The sequence below is a fragment of the Molothrus aeneus genome, chromosome 4, assembly GCF_037042795.1.
Source record: "Molothrus aeneus isolate 106 chromosome 4, BPBGC_Maene_1.0, whole genome shotgun sequence".
NCBI lineage: Eukaryota > Metazoa > Chordata > Aves > Passeriformes > Icteridae > Molothrus > Molothrus aeneus.
In genome coordinates this window covers 30,190,388-30,212,849 of record NC_089649.1, presented here as the reverse complement: position 1 = coordinate 30,212,849, position 22,462 = coordinate 30,190,388, and the positions used below count along the sequence as shown (strand labels likewise).

The 22,462-nt window shown below is 39.7% G+C and overlaps 1 protein-coding gene across 9 annotated transcripts in view; it reads right to left on the bottom strand.

The window, feature by feature from the left end:
* TRIM2 (tripartite motif containing 2) overlaps positions 1–22,462 on the bottom strand; it is an 87,370-nt gene that overhangs the window by 38,483 nt on the left and 26,425 nt on the right. For 2 of the 9 annotated variants that reach the window (XM_066548189.1, XM_066548190.1), the window contains exon 2: positions 400–457. The exons of 6 other annotated variants lie outside the window; for them this stretch is intronic. The gene's annotated coding sequence lies outside the window, so the exon portion shown is untranslated. Of the gene's footprint in view, positions 1–399; positions 458–4,136; positions 4,483–22,462 lie in introns of those variants that run through there. One more of the 9 variants, XM_066548192.1, reaches the window with a different exon arrangement.

Genomic DNA, 22,462 nt, shown 5'->3' with positions numbered 1-22,462 from the left:
GCATCACAGACAGAGTTTGAAAATTGTTCACCTAACAATTTTTTTCCCTTGTCGGTGCTGGTATTGCCAAAAATATTGTAGATTTTGACTTCAGGAATCCCCCAAACCAGACAGCCCCTGGGAAGGAATGCTCAAATTCTGCATCACCACTAGGGATGAGGTACACACAATGAAAATCCTCATGATAAAAGAAACAGAGCAAAGAAGAGGCAACTGATAGCCACTGAGAATCAGCAATGGCAGGGTGAAGGATATGTGAAGCACATCCAAATAAAAAATGCAATAAAAATGTCATTCTAGGCAGAACTAGTAGTAAGAATCATGTTTCTAGGACTGAGGATTCTTCATAATCTGGCACACAAAGCATGAAATAAAAGGCTAAGAAAAAAGTCTACTAACTGTTAGAATTAAAATCGCAGGTTAAAGAGATGGCAGCAGGCTTGGAATGCCTCCTGTCCTGGAACAAGGCACAGGGAGAGAAAAACGTATGTTCTTTTCAGCTGAAGATACAGATTATAGCCAATAATAGAAAAGAGAAGACAGGAGGAAAAGGATGGAAGCAACCACAGAAAAAAAGTAAACTGCCTGCTAAAATAGTTTAGGGAAACCTGGCAAGCAGAGTCCCTGGCAGGGTGGCCCAGCAGGAACTCCTGTCCATCAGCATTTCTAGCAGGCTGAAGTGCCAGGAGACACAGGCGCGACTGCCGCAGCACCGAGTTCTGCCAGACCTCCCGCACCCACAGCGGAACTGGCTTCTCTTCTCTCTGAGCTGCAAGCCCAGCTGGCCTTCTTCTCTGCAGGTACACTCCTGAGGGGTCTAACTTCTTCCTAAACAATTTCTACCCCTTTTTACTCACCCATTTCAGACAATTTGAGATCTAGCTTGAGGGCAGTTCAGGCTTTCCAAAACAGAAACAACAAGCCTTCTGCTGATCATGCTCAAAGGTCATGCAAAGCATTCTGCTTTGCATGACCTGTGTAGCATTTTATTGTTAGTGTTACATTAGGTCTTCTTCCTGTGCTTGAATGAACGGCACACTACACTGCCTGAGTTGAACCCATGCTGCTCTTCCTGAGCTGTGTACTTAGCCATACTGGTATGTTTTACTTACTACACTGAGCAAGGGGCTATTTCTAGGATAATGACAGTGATTATGGATCATAAGTCAGCTCTGCTGGCTTCCCTGATAACAGGTTCCTGGGGCATCGCCTCGGTGTTAGCAAATTCAGCAGCAGAAAGTTATTCACAGTTCAAATACCCAACAGCAGTAACTGACATTTCATTCAATGGAAAACACTTATGGCAGCTCCTTTTGTTTCCTTTTTTACTGAGGAAGGGGAAACTGCAATTATAAAAATTGCTCTAGTACTCATAAAATACCATGTTTGTTTATGACCCAAAAATGCATGATTTCAGGATTGATAATATTTGCATGTCTTTTTCATATTTCTTAATATTAAAAAAAAATGCTTTCCCCATAGTAAGATAAAATGTATTATGTAAACACAAATTATTTTTTCCTATTTAAATGCCAGAAATCACACAGAATTAACCTTAGGAGATCAATTAGCAAACCACATTACTTTTGAAAAGCTTGAGTTAAAGGTGGCTTTACAAGAAGTGGAACCAAAATATCTGGCTTTTACAAAACAGAGTAGAAAGACCAGACAATCAAATACCCATTAATGTATTCATATATTTGGCAGCATAACATGCAGAACATCAGTGATGTGTTTCAAAAGGAAAATTCATTTTACCACTTACACAGCTGTGTTTGCCTCCCACTCTCCCTCCCCAAATGTTAGAGGCAGGGACTCAAATAAAACAGGGAAGATAATCAGAAGCAGGAGGATTTCTTATCAAAAGCATGGTTTCCAAATTGGACACACCAACATTATAATTTTTTTGTTATAGACTGAACATAAGCTACTGGAAAAAGCTGTACTTAAGATATGAAAGAATAGGTCTCCAGTGAATGCTGCCTGTTGTTTAACAGAAGAAAGTTCTCTAGCAACCAGGTATTTTCTGTATTTCATCTTTCCCTTATCAAGTAAAGCTATAGCAGCAAATAGTGCTTACACAAGAAAATCTGCTGCTGGCTGAAAAAAATAATATTGATTTAACCTGGTTTTCATATTTGTTTTTCACATTCCTCCAGTGTCACCACAAAATCAAGTAATTCTTAGCATTTCATACACAAATCTCATGCCAGTTACTTTATTTTTCAAATGCTCGTCCTTTAAACTTTGTCAACAAAAGAGACCATTAATGATTCAGAAATAAGTGCTATTAATACTCTGTATTTTGTCTGAAATGCAGCATGCCATGACTGTCATTTATCCCCTGTGTTCACATAAACCAGATTTAAAACATGCACCTGGAAATAGAATTTCATCTCTACATTTCAAGCTTTGGCCACTACCTGGTACAACTTCTCACAGAAATAGTCCCTTTAAAAAAATCTTTTGAGTATGGGATTTTCAGGATTCTGCAGCTTCTCTAATTCCACCTTTGATGTAATCTTGATGAATGTGATGTAGCTACGAGAAGGATGATTTTGCTCATTTACTCAATGAAAGCAACTGTACAATCAAAGAGTCTTTGAAGAAAATCTGAAGATTTTAGACAACGTTTTTGAATTTCATCAGACAGTATTTTTTGATTTACTGCTATGCTTGCAGCAGTGTAAGTTTTAAGTGTATTAGCAGTGGGAGATTTTGCAAAGTAACACTACTTTTACAAGAAAAATCTTTTTTTTCTTTTGGTAGCATCTTGTGAGCTCAAAAACTGCCAGAGTGCTTTTCAGAGGTTCGTTATGTTTCACAATCAAAATAGAGCAGCCAAAGCATGAGCTTCGAAACCAGGGCTATCATTTCTCCATGTAGTTACACTTTGTAATTTAAATATGCAAAGCTAAAGGATTAGGAAACATTGCACCAAACAAGACATAAGCCCCCACTCATTTATCTGTCACACACACACACACACTCAAAACCAAATTCAGGTTCGCTAAACCAAGTGCAGTAAAGGGTTCTGAAATTTACTCCCTTTGTCACCCTTTTGAGGCTCAAGGATCGCTATCGTCCCAGCCACCCCAGAAACAGCATTACTCTTTTTCCTTCTGCTTGGAGATACGATTTTCATTTAAAATATACTGGACAGCAAAAAAAGGAGGAAACAATGGCTCTCTAAGCTAGTGGAAAGCTTTGCCCCGCTATGCATACATGCCTTCAGGAAAGCCAGGGTGTGGCCCCACCCATATGAAAGGAACTTCCTATAGCACTGGAAAAGGAGGAAAAGAAAAAAAAATCACGTTCGGTATAGCAAATAACAGTTCCAGAAGAGTTGTTTCAGGTAAATAGAGACATGTAATAGAAAAATGCACCCTTTCTACAGGTATCCTCAAATGAGCTCTGGAACTCCTGAAAATTCTCTATTAGTTTCCCAGCCGAGAAAAGATATTGGGGAATCAAGTAACTGTTCACTTCACAGGATTTTATTCCTAAAAGAGCAGAATTCTGTGTTACAATACACTGCTGCCTCTGAAATCCACCCAGTCAGAGCTGCAACTAGCTTGAAAGTACAGCCTGAGGAGAACAAATTGCTTACAGCTTATTCATCCTCTTCTTATCAATGGTATTCACAACCTACAGGGTCTATTCATGTACAATGAATGAATAGGTTTCCAATGGCAACGTTTCCAAAGGACCAGTTAGGCCTCCAGAGCCATAAGAAAGGGTGGGGAACCTCAATAATGTTGCTTCAACGACTGGGAGAGCGAAGGCTTTAAAGTCCTTAAAACAGATAGATCACCTGTCCACAGTCTGTAGGAATAAAGAACAGATTCAAGCCATTTCTAGCAGCAGCCCCCAGATTAGCCATTACAGAACACAGTGAGCAAATTAATAATTAGAACCGCCACACAGTCCACTTGTGTAAAAGGCTTGATAAGCTAAATTTGCATTCCTTTCTCTCCCACTCTTGCAATCAGCTTAGTGCCTTGTTTAAAACACAGCAACCCTCTTCATTCTTACAGCATGCAGAAATGTAATGAACAATCAGGGGCCAAAACAGGAGCAACCCAGCAGCAGCCACCAGGAATAACACTGAGCAAACTTGAGCATTTCAGACCTACCCATCTTTGTAGAAAAATAGCTTAATCAGTGCAGTGCTGAGGATAAAATCCTTGCAGGGACGGAGCTGCAGTTCCGCAGTAATCCAAACGAACAAACCATCATATTTCAAGCCTCACGCATAAGACTGCTAAGGAATCCCTATCACAGCACAATCATTATCAGATGCACAAGAGATTTTGTGCTCTAAGGAATGACGCTCCATTCCATGAAGAGGACAGGTGGAAAGAAAAATGGAAGAATAAGAGGAGGCCCAGTGAAGTCGTCATGAATTTTTTTTTCTCCCTGGGTCATTTACAAGTGGGAGACCCCTTCAGGATTCAAACCAATCAATCTTTATTTAGCACATCTTTTTCTCACTCAGCCTGTGTAGAAAGACTGCAGCAAATGGTGCAAGGGATTGTGGGATGGGGATGCAGCAGAGAGCTGCAACCAGATTCGCTGGGCTCTTTTTTTTTCCTCCCTACTCAGCAATCAGCTGTTCCGAGGCTCCACGCACGGCCATTGAATTTGGTCACCAGAATGTTATTACAGGATTAGCAGGCGGAGACAGCTACCACTGTGCATCTGGCATGTCAATGCAGCTAAGAAATACATATGCAAATACTACTCACAAATCGGAAAAAGGATTTAACTCCGAAGGAGAGAGTAAGTATTACATAACACCCATTACCAGGACAGCTGCCAGAGATAAAACGAAAGCACTTTCGTTTATAAAGAAGATAAAGTTTAACACTTAATGATTCCACTCGGATTTTTCCAGGATTCTGGGTATTTCTTGGAACGTAATTCTTCCCTACTCCAACTTTAAGAAGCAACAAAAGACCCCACAAATGCTCTTATTCACTCTCCAGATGTTTAAAACAGAAGCAAAGAGCCTCTCCTGAAAACTGTGCGACTGACACACAAACCAGCAGCAGCTTCTACTACAGAGCCATATATTTGACCTGACTCAGTCTTAAGTCAAATATTCAAGGCAGCAAGTAGTAAACTCATATTCAAGGAATTGGAGAATCAAAGCTAACAGACTGTTCAACTTTTCTATAAACATTAATGAAAAGGTATATTATTATTATTATCATAGTTAATCTATTTACTTGCTTACTTTTTTTTTTTTATTTCACAGATCAACTCTGATTTTACTCGGCTGTTACCAAAGAAATAAAAATAAAAAAAAATTAGTGCCTGCCATTTTTCAGCTAAGCAGAGAAGGTTGTTAGAAAGCTGCTTGTGAATATGCACACACTACTGAAGTAAAGCAACATAGAATTAGCTTTGTCTTCCAGTATAACAGCTGGTGGGTTTTGCAGACAAGGTAGTATTTGCATCTCTAAATACAGTGTATCTTTTCTTTTGAAGAAACCAAATCATATGCAAGTATTTCAGCTAACTGAGACTAACAAAGCTTCCCACAAATAAAAGAACACAAAGCACCATTTGCATCAATAAGAAAACACGTGGGGCTTAAATACTCTCTTTGCCACCCCGACTTAATTAGGACAGATACAGCTATTTTAGAAGTTTAAAATGTTGTCCCAAGCTCTTTAAGCACAGTTTCCATTTTATTCCACTCTTGAATTGATGAGTTAAGTAGTATTAAAAATCATTTAGTGTGACTGAAATGTAATCTAAATTCCTGTTGAAAATACAAATTCTGCACACATCCTTTACTTTCCACTTAATGATCATTTAGCCAGATCATTTTATGCATCAGGCAGATCCAGCCTGGTTTCCCTGGACAATATGCCCACAGGGTGAAGGCATGTTGTAATCCAGTTTATAATGAAACATCAGGCAGTGTGTGTGCATGTATCAGGGTTTGAGGTGCCTGTGCCAAAATACTGCCCCTCTAACTCCCTTAACATGTGCTGGACTCAATCAAAGAGAGAGCACAAGGTATGTTTCATTTTAGCTCCAAAATTTAAGAGTAGCAGGCATCTGGACAGCAGGATTCAGTTTAAAAGAAGGCCAGAGATTTCAGGCATGTTTTTGGAGACACAGTTTTTTTATCTTTGTTTCAGGGAGGTTTTTGGTTTTCTTTTTAAACTGTCTGAGGAATCTGTATTGCAAAGAACAAGCAAAAGGTTTCACTCCCACAACAAGAGGATCCAAGGCCAGTGGAACAAGACACTTATAACAAAAATCAAGTGATAAAGTTCAGGAGCGGCACCCCCAGAACTGAAGACTGTCGGACAGAAGCGTGCAGGTATAATTTAGTTGCTTGCTCATTTCTAACACTGCATTTACATACACTAAAACAGAATGACCAATATCACTCAAATTATTATCTCCATTTATGGTCAGTGGTAAGGACCACATACCCCTCTGAACTGATCCCATAACATACCTCATGGCCAAAGGACACTGCTGGAGCCACAGCTGCAGCCACTCTGATAGGGAAATACACCTCCAAAAGAGAGATTCCTTCAAAGTGCTGTTCTCTTAAAATTAACTCTGAAAAGTTGCCTGCTGACAATGAGCTGATACTCCACAAATTATCCTGCTTCTTCAACAGAACAAAAACATGCTACTGTGGCAAGGAAATCAAGACAAAAGACATAGCATTTCTCTGAGATTTTTCTTGTTATGTGTTGATACGTGGGTTCCTTCTCCTTAGTGAAGAGGAAATTGATTCAATCTTGCACTTTACCCCCATAGCAGTTACAACCAGACTCATTCAAATAGGTTTATTGTATGTGTATGTCTTTTGTGCTGGGAGATGGGGGTGGGGGTGGTAATTATATGCTTTGTTTTGTTTGTTGTTTTTCTGGTTTTATTTTAAAAAGAATAGGCTACTTTTCATTTCATTGTTGCTGTTGACTTATCTGTGTCACTGCTGACTACTGAAGAAAGTTCTGGCGAAGAAAATACATAGTACATGCCATCTTCGTTGTGCCATGGAAGAGTGATCAAGCTTCTCTTGTCATCCCTTGTAAATGTCCTGGGTTTTGAATAACTTATTGTTTCCCCTGTTAGAAACACAACCTGAATTCATATTCTTAGGGAGGTCATGATTATTAAGCTACCAAAAAAACTCAAAGTTAACTTACAGGTCATATGTAGATATTGATAATATTAAATAAGTCATCCAAACACTCCAAGTTAAGACCTATGGTCTGCACTGAAGCCTATACTATAAACTGACTGAATGAGAGTAGTCTAGCTCACCCTGCTGTACAAGAGATTTTAAGGTCAGCAGAAAAAAAAATATTGGGTTAGTTCAAACTAAATGACCAGCTAATACAGTCCTGGCAATTAAGGCTGACTGAAAAGTAAGAGATGTGAGACACCAGAAATCAGTTACCCAAAGCCAACATACTGGAAATGAGGATTAGATTAGGAACACAAATAGCATAGGATGGGCTGTTACAGCCATCACACAGCTCCACACATCCCTAATTTGACCCTGGTGCCAGGAGAGCAAATGGGGTGAAACAGCAAAGTTTTGTCATTGTGGAGCCATGCCCACAACCAGGAATCAAGGGGCCTAAGTCTTCCTTATGAGCCGGCGGCCTCTACCTTTCACTACTGCAGTTGTGAACCCATGCAGACCCAGCAGCTTCCAGAGAGCAAGTGCAACTTCCAGCCCTCACTCCACGTCCTCCAGCAGTCCAGGCTGTAGCTCACACCCTCGGAGAACAGCAACAGCTTCCTCCCACTGTGGATTTGTAGCCAGAGAGCATGTCTGCCCCAAAAGAAGCTCTGCTAGGTCCTGGTTCCCCCCCACCAGCCACAGCCCTGAGCCATGGTCATTCCCTCATCTTATGATCCAGCAGAGCAGATGCTTTTTCCCAAAGCTTGTGATCCAACACAAGGGATTTGTCAAAGCCTGGGAGGCAAACAACTTGAAAGGTTTGCCTGGGATGAAATGCTGGAAACTTTCCCAGCAGCCCAGCACCCATCCTCCTATGACTTTGCCACCTTCTTTTATTTCCTTCTACCTTCTGCTTATGCCTGGTTTAGCTTGCCAAGGTTGCGGCTTTTGCAGCACAACTGCAGCACGGCTGGGACGGCCTGGCCTCCCTGCTCAGCCAGCCTGAGCCTTTCTGGAAGGACTGCACTTCCTGCCTCTCTCCACCACTCAAGTTGCAAGTCAGGAAGCACCAGACAAAATCTGCTTTTCTCCCCTCCGTGTTATTCTTTCTTTTCCCCCTATTGCCATTGAAGTGGCACTGCAGTCACCAGAAACAATCTCTGTATTCTGGCATTCCTCCTGCACAGCAATGGGCTGACCTTCAGTATCACTGTCAGATGCAGATGTCATTAATTAGATTTTTTTAAAATAGTTTTTAGCTGCTGAAGGCGAAGGAATAACAGGAATAGAAGCCACTGCTACAAATTAAAGCCTTGCTTAATAGGGTTACATGTTTAATGATTTATTCTTTTTTCTTCCTCCTTTCCCCATCCTGTAATCAAAGCTCACAAAAGAGTGAGCTCCTGAAATGTGGGTGGACCTCTTAAGACATCACCATACTAATGCTTTACACTCCAGTTTGTGGAGGGAAGGTTAGGGCTGGCATCTAATACCCGCATTTATTCTCTCCTCATCCCCACAACTTGTGCCTCTGCAGTAGCCCTTCTCCACCCCGCTTTGGAGGTGAATAGTCCTGCTTCTATCCCCAGAGACCCTATCTCCCAACTGTCCTGTCTTTGGATGGAGAGGGGACCTACTGGTGGCTGCCCAGCACACACCAAGGGACAAGTTTGGCAGGTTAGAGCTTGTGTGATCACACAGTCATCACCAACTGAGAGGTTATTTGTCTGAGGTGTTCAGTACCTCTTTTTGAGTTCAGGGTCTTGCACAATAAATTCCAAAACAGCTGGAACACACTAAATTTACTGCACATGAGACAACAACGCATGGATGGGCATCCATGAATCCTCAACCAAATACCCCAAATTTTCAAAAAGGAGATTTCAAAGAGAAGGGGTAGGAAATTAATAGGAAGGACACATCAAGGGAAAGAAAAGGATAAAAGTATCAGATTAAATTACAGCATCAGAATTGTAAATTAGGGCCCTTTCCATGTTTAATAGAATGTCATATTCTCAGGGGAGCTCCTAAAAAAATCTGCAGTAAGGTATGTCAAAGTAATTATTTCAGGAACTAGATGTTATGCAGTCATAAGAATTTTAAATTTTATACTTGGCATCCAAAGCAGTAAGAGCATCTCTACTGAAAAAAACCCTTCCCTGACTACCATTACTATTACCATCACCCTTACATTTAAACATTTTTGACTCTCTAGGTCCACCTATTTTGTGAACACTGACAGGTCTCTGTTCAGCCTTTATAGGTACACAGGCACAAATAAAACCAAGACAAATAATTAAATCTGCACATGAAAACACTGCTGCTTCCATAAACATCTGCTGGGAAATGTTACTTGAAATAAAAGTGCTCCATGAAGGCTCCACACTAATTACTGTTAACACTTCCAGGAGCAGGAAGACAGGCAATAGAGCAAAAAGAAGGGGGCTGATCAGGAATCCATTCGGAAAGAAGTCCTTGGTCTTTTCTATGTACTATTAGATATAAGATATGTTGAAAAATGCTCTAGGCATTTTCTTCAGAGTTGCTGAGCAACAGGAAAAAAACAATAAATGCAAGCAGAAAATGTTCAATGCTTTTGGTACTGAGCTGTATGGTGAAAATTGTAGAGACCATCCCCTCCACTCCCTCCTGAGATTGGATCTGCCCCATGCTGCATGTCCACTGCAGCTCTCACTTTAGGGGAGATAACACACTTCAGGTGCTGGAGTTTAGTCACATATTCTCTGATGACCACCAAAAATTACTCTGTTGTTTCCATTTAATTCAGTAGGATTTTGGTGAACTAGCATGAAGTTCAAATCAGCAAGGGAGAAGGCTGCACTCAGCAATCATTACAAGCCACGTAACCTCTTCACAAAATTAACTTAAGAGAGTGCCAACCCTTTAGATTGTTTTTTTGCAGCCTTCAAAACTCCCACTTCCCATCAAATATAACACATGAAACACAACCTAGGAGGTAAAGAAACCCAAACCACCTTAGGTGTCTCACAGCAAGAAACAGGAGATAGATTCTAAGTATTAAAAAAAGCAAAAATGGAGGCAGAAAGGGAAGGAATTATCATCTTAGCACAAAAACACATATTGGAATAAGGACTAAGAAGGAGGGAGAAGAAAGAGCTCCGCTCCTGCATGTGAGCAGCCTGAAATCAGGTTCACATCCTCTGAAACATTTATATTGTTTAAACACAAAATATTGGTTGCTGCACCTCCATATTTACCTTAGCTGTTGAGCAGTACCCACCTCATTTTCTTGTCCACAGCCCAGCAACGATGTTAACTTTTATATCTGCCAAGTCTTCTTCTGAACCAAAATATCTTTCAAAAACACAGCAATAAGTCTAAACATGTATGTGGTCGTTGGGTTCAGAGAAAACCTTGCTCAAGCGTTAAGGGGCAGGCAGAAGTTTACCCAGGCAGGCTCTTTATGTTGGCAAAAGTGCAATGCTGAGCTTTCACAGCAAGTAGGTAAACACATAGCTATGTGCAGCAGGTAGTCTGGCAGCACCAGCAGTAGTGAGAAACAATGTCAGGACAACCTTGGCAAAAGGAGCTCTGTGGGTTTTAACAATGGTTGTGGGCACAGGAGCCGAACAGCCCAAACAACTGTAGCAAAAAGCCATCTACAGCTCTCGGTGGGAGCTCAAAGTGCTCAGGGCTCGAGCGTGCCAGCTGTGACACTGTGTCCTCCACCTCCACACTCACAGGGACACTCTATTTGACTTTCCAGCAGTCAGTTCCAGCAGTTCAAAACCTGGAAACACCCAATGGCTGAACTTCACCCAGTAAACATGTCCTTCCAGTCTTCAGCAAGGACACTCATTTGCTGATTGCCCGCCAGCGCTCCTATTTAAAGAACTGTTGTTATTGGAAATAGCTGAAACCTTTCCACAGCAGGGATTAAGTGCTCCCTGCACCTTGTGTCTTGCCTGCAGGAATGCATCAATTCCCAGCATGTGCTTCCACAGCAGAGTTTTACCACAGCCACAGTAACATGTGTTATCTGCCTGCAAAGTCCATCAAACCCCTGGGTGGGCAGGATCCCCAGACAGTCCTACCAAGTGGCCACTCTGGCTCAGCCCAGGCTTTCCCCAAGCCTCCTCCCTGAAGTACAGGGTTTTATACATGACACAAAGCTGTCTACCTTTACCCTTCATCTCCAAAAACAACTCTCCTAAGCTTCCTCTTAGACATCTCTTGCAGGTTCAGGCCAGATGCCCAAAGGCCCTTATGGGGTATTGCCAGGCTGCTCATGAGCAAATGCTCAGCTCTAATGTAGGTTAGATTTCTGCAAAAATTACATTCTCAGGAGACCTTGTACATACACTCCTGCATGAATGTCAGTCTTTTCAACTGGATCACAACTTAAGAAGCAACAGCTAATGAAAGAGGAATAAAGCAGAACCACTCATATGCACAATTTTAAGACTCTCCCAAGCTGAACTGGGATATACAGGACATTCATTTCTACACGAAAACACATCCATTTTACATTACAGGAAACCAACTACATTTTTGTGTACATGAAAAGCAAATTAGGAGACAGTATCAGAAACTATAATATAATAACCATGTGAATGCATCTGTCTGTTGAAGAAAAAAAAGGCACTTGGAAAAAAATCTGGCATCAGGAGAGATAAGAACAATATTGTCTTAAATCAACCACATTATCACTTGGATTGTGATAGCCCCTGGAGATCTCTTTCAAGTACCAGAATCCTGCTGTGATAGGCACCTGCTACACAGCATACAAGCTCCCTTGCAAACATAGGTAACCCGCATCTTAAGGCCAAACACAGTCAGACTGTTGCTATGTAACTGAATCTGTGACACTAAGCACTTTCTACACTACGAAGTAAGTTTGCATAGCCAGCCATCAATTTAGATAAGGACTGTCTTTGTACAGAAAGAGGTGCAAGACAGTGGCTCATATAGTATGAAACTCTTGCAGTCAGAAATAGGGGCAGATCTTAGCATCCTCTTTCCTTTGCAAACTCTATAAGTGGATATAAGAACTGCCTGAGATTTTAGGAATAGTCCTTGTCATAACTGTGACAAGATGCACCATGTTGTTACTGAAACAGATTATACACCTAAGTGATAAAACCCATGAGAGGTGTATGCAGAGTAACCAGATGTAAGCACTGATATTACAAGGAATTGAGAAATCCTAGTGGAAAGCCAGTTACAAACAGGACATGGAGACAGCCCTGCCTCAGGTACATAACTTCTCTAACTCAGATTCCACAGTGTGCGGCTCTTAGGACTTATTCCAAATAACTTAAATGCTTTTGGAAGGTTGATGAAACAGTAGTCATTAGGTTTTTGGCAGGTGGAGTCCAATTGAGTTTAATTTTATTCACAATGTATTGTTTTTTCACTATTTGTATCTATTGCTTCTTACTATTCCTTTTTACAGGCCACAGAGGAGAAGCCTCTTTTGCAGATACCAGTAATGTGCTGGATAATTCTTCACCCTGTGAGCTATAAAAGCCATTGTCCAGGGTGCTACAGTTGTTAATATTTTACAGGCATTCCAGGAGAGTGGGACAAATTCCTGGTGAATAAATTTATTAAAGACACCACCTCTACCAGGAGCAGAACTGGAAGCACAAATTATTGAATACAGAAGATCATTTTGAAGAGTACCACAATATCTCTGATCCATTCTTGTGCTCTTCTGTAGGCATCTACTGTCAGCAACCATCCAAATTATAAGGCTAGGCTAGATTTACTTTTGATTTGACCCAGACAAACCTTCAAATTACTCAGAGCAGACATCACAGGAGTCTCATAGTAACCACTCCCTTTTGGCATAGTTAATTGCCATGAATGGCTTTACAGGGCTGCTTCTTTGCAAAAAAAGGGCCACTTTGCAAAGCTGGGCCTTTTAGGGATGTCAGGTGAAAAAATCCCTCAGACATCTGCCTTATTACACCACTGTTGCTTGAGAAATGCCGCTCAGGGCCTTTAGCATTTACTTTACCCATTACAAGTCACACAAACAAGACTCCCAATAATGGTGAATGACTAAGCATCACCCCAAGCAGAGAACCTTTTATAGTGAATATAATAATAACCTAGCACTTCTTTTCCCTCTTCCTCTTACCTTTTCAAATTTACTTTATGCTTAAGAAAAAAAAAAGAGACTTCCAGTGATATTTCCTTTTTCTGGTTTCTCTGCATAGGTACTCTGTATTATTAATGTATTAAGCAATGTCATAGAGCTTGGGGAAATTATGCCTTGATCACTGTCCTGGTTCTTCTCATTTAAAAGCTGCACACCTTCATCATCAGAGGTCCCTTCAGACTGTGCATCTTCAGAGCAGGCTGTTCAGAGGATAAAGGCCACCATTCAGGAGCACAGATAAAAACCCATCCCAAAAGTTAAATATGGGAAGAAATCTTCCTGCTTTTACAATTAACTGTATTCAAGACTGTGTAATATGTCAGCTTCTGATAAGACAAACAAAAATTTTAAATTGTGCCAACAGAGGAAATGGAACTACTCTTTTTTTTTTTTTTTTTTCGCAAATCCACCTTACTATACAAATGTTTTTGCATGCTCTAATCTGGTTTTTACTAAGTTTTATAGGATGGAATAGTAAAACCTAATTAAAATGAGGAAGCTAAGGGATGAGGGGATTCTCTGCCTACACAGAACATATAGTGCAATTCTTATAGAACGATCCTCCAATACTTAATGTCTTCCTTTTCTGTGTAATAAAGGGTTGCATTTTAAGTAAACGATTATTTCTGTAAACTAATGAAGAGTTATTTGTCTTTAATCAGGAACTAAGTATCTCAGAACATGTCTGTATTTTACAATCAAAATTTATTTCCAACTGTTTTAGATGCAAGACAAAAAAGTTATCACTGCTTATTGGATAAAGAGAATGAAATATTCATGGTGCAACACTTAATTTTATCTTTCTTATATTTTCTGAGCTGAGATGCACAAAGATCTGCTGCTCACAAAACTACTCAGAGCTGACTAAGAATTATGTAATAAGAGAAGAACCAGTTCTTTGAAGAGGATCCAGTAAAGCTTAGAAGCACTTTAGAAAGACCACATATTAACCCATATTGTAGTACTGTGTCAGAGTAACACTCAGGAGAAAAAAACACCATCAGATGCTATGAAATAATCTGTGGCTCTACTTGACATGTTGGCCCTGGGTTTCCTAACTTCAGCACAGTGCAATTACTTGAGTTCTAGATATCAAATTAAATCTGCTTTCATGATAAAAAAAACCAAAACAACAACAACAACAAAAAAAAACCCCAAACAAACAAACAAACAAACAAAAAAAAAAAACCTGTGTGAATGCAGAGAAACATGGCAGCTTTTCCTTTTCATGAGTTTATGTATGTTGTAAATGGCTTGCTCCTCAGTCCTGCATTTTCATTCCTGGGGGTCATTTTAGTTCCTGAAGAATTTTTAAGTAGAGGGATTTAAAATATTTGCAACTTACAGCTGTTCGCAGAAGAACCAGAGAGCCCCGAAGACATCATTTAAACTGCTGACACCTGCTCTTTTGGAAGTCCCATTTCTCACAAAATATGCAAGTTCTCAAATAGTACAGATCATGGGCCAAATACGGTTGGGGCTAAATATGGGACACTTACTGTCTCTCCAAGGACCACTACAGAGATTAACGCATTCAGAGGCACACAAAATCCGTAATTGTTGGGATCTTTTCAAGAACATTTCCAAGTTCAGCTCAATCTTTTGAGTGCAATCTGTTGTTGTTCTGTAAGTAATTGTTTCAAGCGTATTTTCTCAAGATTCCATCACTACTTCAGAGGGCTTTTGTTCTGCAAAAGGTGCAGGAGCATTTTGCACTTTCATGTTTTCATACTATTCAGAGTTATGTAGTTCAAAATAATATGGGCACTGTTCTTTCCTTGCTAAATCAACTCCTGAGCACTTCACAAAACACACTGGTAGATATCACACACCTTCAGGCTCACAAATAACCAGGTTCTGCTGAACTTTGATGTAGAATGAGGCAAGCACAGTATAGATCATCAGAGGGACTAATGCTCTTTTTAAGCCATCAGTCCAGGCATGACAAATTTCCAAATTACACATTTGCTGAAGAAGTATCCTCAAAACTAGCATTCCAAACCCATTATATATAAAAGAAAAAAAGAAAAAAAGAAAAAAAAAAAGAAAAAAAAAGAAAAAAAAAAGAAAAAAAGAAGTGGGATTGTCATTCTTTGTTTCGAGAACTACAAGAAAAAAAATCAAGAGCAGAAGCTCATGGCAGCACAAAACAAATAGCTTTCCATGACAAAAGAACAGAAAGTCACCCATAAATAAACTGATCATACACATGTTTAGGCAGACTAATAACACTTAGACAAATAAATCCATACTGGATTAGGAGCAAGCAAATTGCTGAACAGTCATCTCAAGCATTTAAAATCTGATCAAATGTAATTGCATCTACTTCAATCCTTATGTCTCTTCCACAAAGAGAATCCACCTTGGCATAAGGACTGAAAATCACCATCCATGTAATTAACCACTCCTACAATGTATCTAAAGTGGATAATATTCAGATGGTTTTAAAGTGAGACAGAATGAATAATAATTTTACACATGAGCAAAAGTACTGACCACAAAAAGCAGAGCTGTTTGGAGTTCTTCCAGGGGAATATTAAGTATATACGTGATTACAGTAAATTTTTTAAGTCATTTCTCTTCTCCTAGGTGCAGGGCATATTCTTATGTTATTACCACCTAGGTTTACTGTTTAGCAATAAACCATCACAGCCATTTCAGCATGAGTTTCTTTTGATGCTTGTGTTAGCAAGGTCACCATGTAATGTAAGAAGTGCCAGAATACAAGCTGCTAACATTTTTCACGTGTCTATGATTAGTCTCTTCTTAATTTAGCTGTGCCTCTTTTAACCCTACTGCAACTAGACAGATGGATAGAGCCAGCCTACATCTACCTGTTCAGTACCTCAAGAACTATATGTCATTTGCATTCAATTTCAATTCTTCCTTTGGAATGAGATTTGCTTCTGAGTTTTTGCCCTAAAGTCCAGCTAGCAACTAGGAAGGCTGCCTGGTTGCCAGCAGACTTCTCAGCTGACTAGATCCTTGGCTGTCCCCACACAGAACATTAGTGACACGTTACATAATTTGTTTCACAGTATGGTATTCCAGTTATAAACTGTTATCAAGCTAAATTACTGACTTCCAGCTAAAATTATCTTTCAAAATAAGTGATGCCCAATCCAAATATAACCAGACACCCCAATTATTAGAAGGAGTGACATGCAATATGTCTACAGATTATGGACAGAAAATGTTTAGACAGCCTGTGGTAGAAAACCAAGGCAAATACCTTTAATGTTACAATTCATACAATAAATATTTATCTATTTAAACCACAGAAATAAAACATGGTCTTGACAGAAATAAAACCATTCAGAAAGTTTGACATGAAATGCCATTTTCATTTCTCCAAAGGTCAGCCTGAGCTTTGTTCAGTGGAAGGCATTCTTTATTTCAGTTGATCAAAAATAAAAAGGAAGGAAAAAAATCTAGTGCACAAAACAGGAATTCTTCCAAATTTCATTTGTTAAGTGTTTGCAACCAAGCAGCTCTTTCCTTTACAGACATGTTAACACAAACCTTACAGCACACCAAGGGACTGCCTGCAATCCATTCATGTCACATAACAAATAGAAGAGCAAGTCCAACTCTAACAGAAGGATCATGTCTTGAAAAGTAACTTATCAAAAATTGAGATATAGAGAGGTAAAGTGCATTTATGTGACTGCTAAGTCCTGCTCGTGTCCCTTTGGTATTCTAAAAACCTCTAAATAGTCATTATTTTCTTTCCTATATTGATTTCTTCCAACAAATATTGATTCTTGTTTTCAGTCTAGTTTTTTTAACAGCCCATGCCATGCATTTCACATGGTTAGCTCTCCCCACCTTTGTTATTTTTACCAGGAAACATTACAGAAAACAAAAGAACAACCTGCAAGTCTCTGGAAATAGCATATAATTACTGAGAATTATAATTTTGGTTGAAGGTGTCAGCCAAGTGTAGCATTTGCTACAGTGGATTGCAATCTGGCAGTCACTGGATTTCTTTAATAACTGAAAAAGGCACGTTTATATATGTTACCCTGCAAAATATGGATGGGCAGAATTCCAGGAGAAATTTTTTAGGGCTTTGGAATTAGTGGCATTTTATAATAGAGAATACCGCATTGTCTGTAAACAACTGATTAAATCTAAAGTGTTATTCCCTTATATAATGCCATTGTGTTAAAGAACATTCTTTATAAACTGAACTTATTATTTGAAGTAATATATGCTTGCTGCTGTGTATAAAAAAATAGTGCAAACTAGCTACACTTGTATCCTCAGACACATTTAATTCTGATGAGACAATGTGCTTGCCACCAGATCAAATCAAATGCTTTTACACGTGTCTCAAGGATTTATCCTAACCTACTATCAAGGATTTATCCTAACCTACTATACATTGTGCCTTTGTTTTTATAAAAATAGTTCATATGTCTAGACACAGTACTTCATGTTTCTGCAAAACTGTGTATGTTTAATACTTTATGCAGACGATTAAATTTCAGCTTCAGTATAGTAATGTACAACACTTTGTTCTCTGGATTAGAACATCCAGTACCTTTCCAGTTAATTGAATTCCTCAGTTTTCCTCAAAGGAATCAGGAGCATCACTGTGTTTGCATAAGCTGTCCAAATTCTAGTTTTGTTATGAATTAATGAAATTCCATTATCAGGCAAAGACAGGCCCAGCATGCTTTCATGATTGCTTCAAGCACCAATTATCTGGGATTTTCCAGTAAACAACTTGAGCTTCAAGCTAAAACCAGGACTGTCAGAGAAAGAATAGTACCATGGGCTGGGGAAATCCCCCAGCAGAATTACCATCTTTGTCCAGGTAAGGTCTAATGTTCCAAACATTGTGCATGCTGCTGGACATAGCAGAATTCAGACAGCACTTGCACGTGCCACCAGACCATGGACACTGCTTGTCTCAAATCTAGCCTCAAACACAATATTTCATCAAATATCAATGCCATGAAAAGGATGAACTTTTAAGACACACATACCTCCACCACTTCTCCAAAGCCTTAAATGTATACATACTTCTATTTTTTATTCTGTGTCGAGAAGGATGCATTCCCTGTCTCCCTTTGCAAATTACATAAAGAAATCAAAAGATATTTCCCTGAAATACCTTGACTGAAATAATTGTTTGCATGATTTTAATCCTTCCGTCTTCCCAGAAACCCTGTAATCAAATCTAGAATTGGTTCTGTCATAAAACCCAATTAAAGTTTCCTTCTGGCCCTCAAGCAGTGTTACAGATGCTCCTTGAACCAAAGTTCTGTTTAGCCTTCTCCCTGAAGAAAGATGTCATTATTAAAGGCCTATCAAAGCCATTTCTCATGAAAAAGGATGAATCTCAAGAACTGAAATGAACCCTCCATGAAGAAAACACAAACCTGTTCTTTATAACTAAATTGTGGGCACTGCAGGTCCAGGTCAGACATGGGAGTGTCTTCACCACTCAAGTTTGTAAAATGCTTTGCTGAGATGTTTGAGGAAACCTTTGGTTTATGGTAAGCAGTTCTGGGTGAGGGCCAAAGCACAGAAGCCTTACTTCATTTTGTTAGCAGCTAACAGACTGATTCCTCCCCCAAACTCTCTGGAAACAGGGAACAACCTCCTCTTTCTGCTGCCTGTGTTTTTGAGCAGGATGATACAATCCCAAGACCAGGTACAGCAGCTTTCCAATACCTTCACTCTAGAACCATGCTTTAGATATCATCCATAAAATTATGGGACTAACTTGAAAATAAACACGTTTATACAGATTTTAACAAAACAAACCTTTTAATATGCTTTTCAAGCCCTACAGTTTATATTTCCAAGTTTATTAAAAATATTCACATTGTCTAGAAGTTCTCATTAGTATTTCTAGTCAATGTCATTTGTTTTCACACAAGCAGCAATGTGGAATTTTGAGAAAAAAACTTCTGATTATTAGATCACAATAGTTGGCCATAGACTATTATCTAGATAAAAAATTCCTTGCCCACAAAAACAAAAAAATCCAAGGCTGGAACAGAAAGCAACTTTTCTTAAGCTACATCCTTACCTAAGAAATATTTATTTAGTCATTGTACTTTCACAACAATTTTCCTCCTATAAATTAACATTTATGTCATTGCCTTGGCCTGATAAATGTTTGAGTTCAGGATGATTTTCTTGGTCTGTTTCTTGCTTCATTCTTAGTATAATACCTGGTATATTATCTATAATTATACCCCTTTTTTTTTTTACTTAAACCTATCAATCTGCCTGACAGTCTGCCTAGACTGCATTTTGAAAATAGCAAAATGAAGTAAGGGGAGAGTAATCAACCTACACCACTAACCTATGGAGAGGTATGAATCAGGTAATGGCTCAAGTTACACTTCACAAAAGCACCACAGAATATGGCAACATTAATGCCAACTTCCAGCTTCAAAAAATGAACCACTGGGAAAAGTAAACTGTCTCTCCTAATTAGACCTTGGCATTGTCCTCTCAGATTTACAGAGTCATTATTTTGCTTTAAATAAACATCACTATTTCTTTCCTAGGCAAACTCCTTGGCTCTGTTTCAATTATTTCTTTTAAATATTAAAGAACAGGAAACATTTGTTTTCCCTTGTCACATCCTGTCTTCTTTACATAGCATCACACAGTGCCCTTTGAAGCTCCTGCTCTTACGGCAAGCCTGACATGCACAGTTCAATCAAAACATTTGCTATTGTCTTTTGCCAGCTACAAACAAATTTCTGCACAAACACTGAAAAGGTTTAAAGGTTCCGACAGCCGAGCTAAAGCCGAGTTAACACGACTGTCAAAGAAAGGCGGTGTCAAACTGCTCGGCTTCCCCGCTACCACCCTGACTCAAGAAAGAAAAAGAAAGACAAAACAATTCACTCACTCACACAGCAGAGCTGCTGGCAAGAGCTCACTGGCTATAAAACCACTGCTCTCACAAAATACTCGAAAGCAGAAACAGCACACAAACATTTAGAGACGAGTGTGAAAGGGTAACTTACATTATTTAGAAAGACAGTGGGAAAGGACTGCTGCAGTTTCTTCGTTATTTTACACTGCTCTCGGCAGAGCCGACAACCGAAAAAGTTCATCTAAAGAAATCCCTCCTTTTAATTCTCTCTCTCCCAGTTCATTTACTCTGGAGTCCCTCAGCCTGAAGAGATCCGACAGTCAAAAGTTTATCCCCTTGTATTTCCGAATGATATGGCCGACTTTCCTTGGACACATACCAATGATGCAGTAAAAATAGACAAAAGTGGGGGGGAGGGAAGAAGCAATCTAGCTTGAGCCTGAATCTTCTTAACTCAATGTTTTCTGTAAAAGCTGCTCTTATGTCAGAAGATCCCATTCCTACCCTAATTCGCGGAGCGCTCAGTCATCCATCTGGTTTTCATAAACTGCAAATTACAGGCAAACCAGGGAACGTACACGGTCCAGCTTTAGCAGAACTCCCCAAGCATCGGCCCTACGAGTAACCTGAGGTACAAAGGCTTTGAAAATAAACAGCTGGCCCCATGCCGGGATGGTGTCCCGTCTGCAGATGCCTGACGGCTCCCCCGGGCAGCGCCCAGCGGCCCGGAGCACCACCCACCACTCGGGGAAGCGGCAGCCGGGTCCCCGCACTCCCCGCTGTGGAAACAAAGCGACCTTGCAGCCCTCCCCGGCTCCCAGCGCAAACAGCCTCTCTGGAAAGGGGCAGGGAAATCCAGTGCGTTGGGTGAAACCGGCAACAGTTTAGCAAGTCATTTACAGCAACCTGGTTTTTATAGCAGATACGCGAAGGCTGATCCCCTTACATCCTCGAAATGCTTCCAGGTGGGAAGCAAATGTAATGTGTTGCAAAGTTTTGTTTTGTTTTTTTTGTTTGTTTGTTTGTTTTGGGGTTTTTTTTGTGGTTTTTTTTCCCTACTGAGGTAACTCAGAGCCAATGGACAGCTGCTGATCAGAGACCTTCTAGGGTGGTTCAAGCCATTCCTTTCCAGAATTAACATTTTACCAAAAGACAGTCACAGAAGCAAAGTTTTGATATGCACCCCATGAAAGTCCATGCCTCAAAGCCCCCAAGTCACCTTCAGCCCCTATTTTCATCTATTTAAAGGTCTAGTGCCCTGATTACATTCAAGTACCAAAGGCTTGAGGAGTCACCTATATTTTTGGATACTTCATGGCTTTTGTGTCAGGACAGAATAAGATTCTTTTCCCAATAAAAAATCAAGAAAAAAAATGGTGGATAAAAAAAGTTTTGCTATTTCTTAAAATTAAAGTTTTGTCCGTATGTTCTTTAAAATAACAAGTTTTATTTAGTTGTTAGTCTAAGCAGAGGATTTTTTCAAGCTTTTCTACTGGGAACAATTTACTCTGCTTGAACAATGAGACTCTGAACAAGGCAGCTTTCACTAAAGCATCGGTGAATCAGTACAGTGAGTCATTAACAAAATAAAAACACCATTGTAAACACTCTGACTAAAAGTCCTGAGCCTTGTCACTTGCTCAGTTTTTCATCTTAGCACAATCAGGATTGTGCTGATTGTCTACTCATTTGTACCTGGGTCCAGGACTGACACAACTGGACTGTTAAAGCCAAAAGCAGGTGAATTATTAAAAAAAAAATCCCCCAAACAACAACAACAAAAACAACACCAACCCCAAAAACAAGGCTGTCTAATCAGTAGAAGCAAAGGAGGAAATTATGAATTAACTTTTTGTGTTTAGTTTTGCCTGTGCCATCACAATTCCTTCCAGTAGTTGTGTAACTCATTGAATAATTTCAGTCACATCAGGTAGAGATCCCAAAGGTGTTATATTCCTACAGCTTTTGTGAAAAAAAAGGCAGCTGTCCAGATGAGTGAAATACAATCCAGTGATCCAATGTAAGAGGCCACACATGAACTTAGCTGTATTATTAGTCACCAGGGCACCCCACACAAACAAGAAGCCTATGAGAATAGATTTCATGTGCCCTAAGGCTCAGCTGCTACCAAAGTTGGACAACTTTGCCTATATTCTAGCATTTTTCCTCTCTTCTGTTCTCTTGTCAAGGTAGAAAGCAGCAAAACACACAAAATGCACAGATGTCAGCTGAAGCAAAAAATAGTATTTTTTGAAACAGCAATAAGCAGGGTTTGGTAACAGTTGAGTTATTCTCC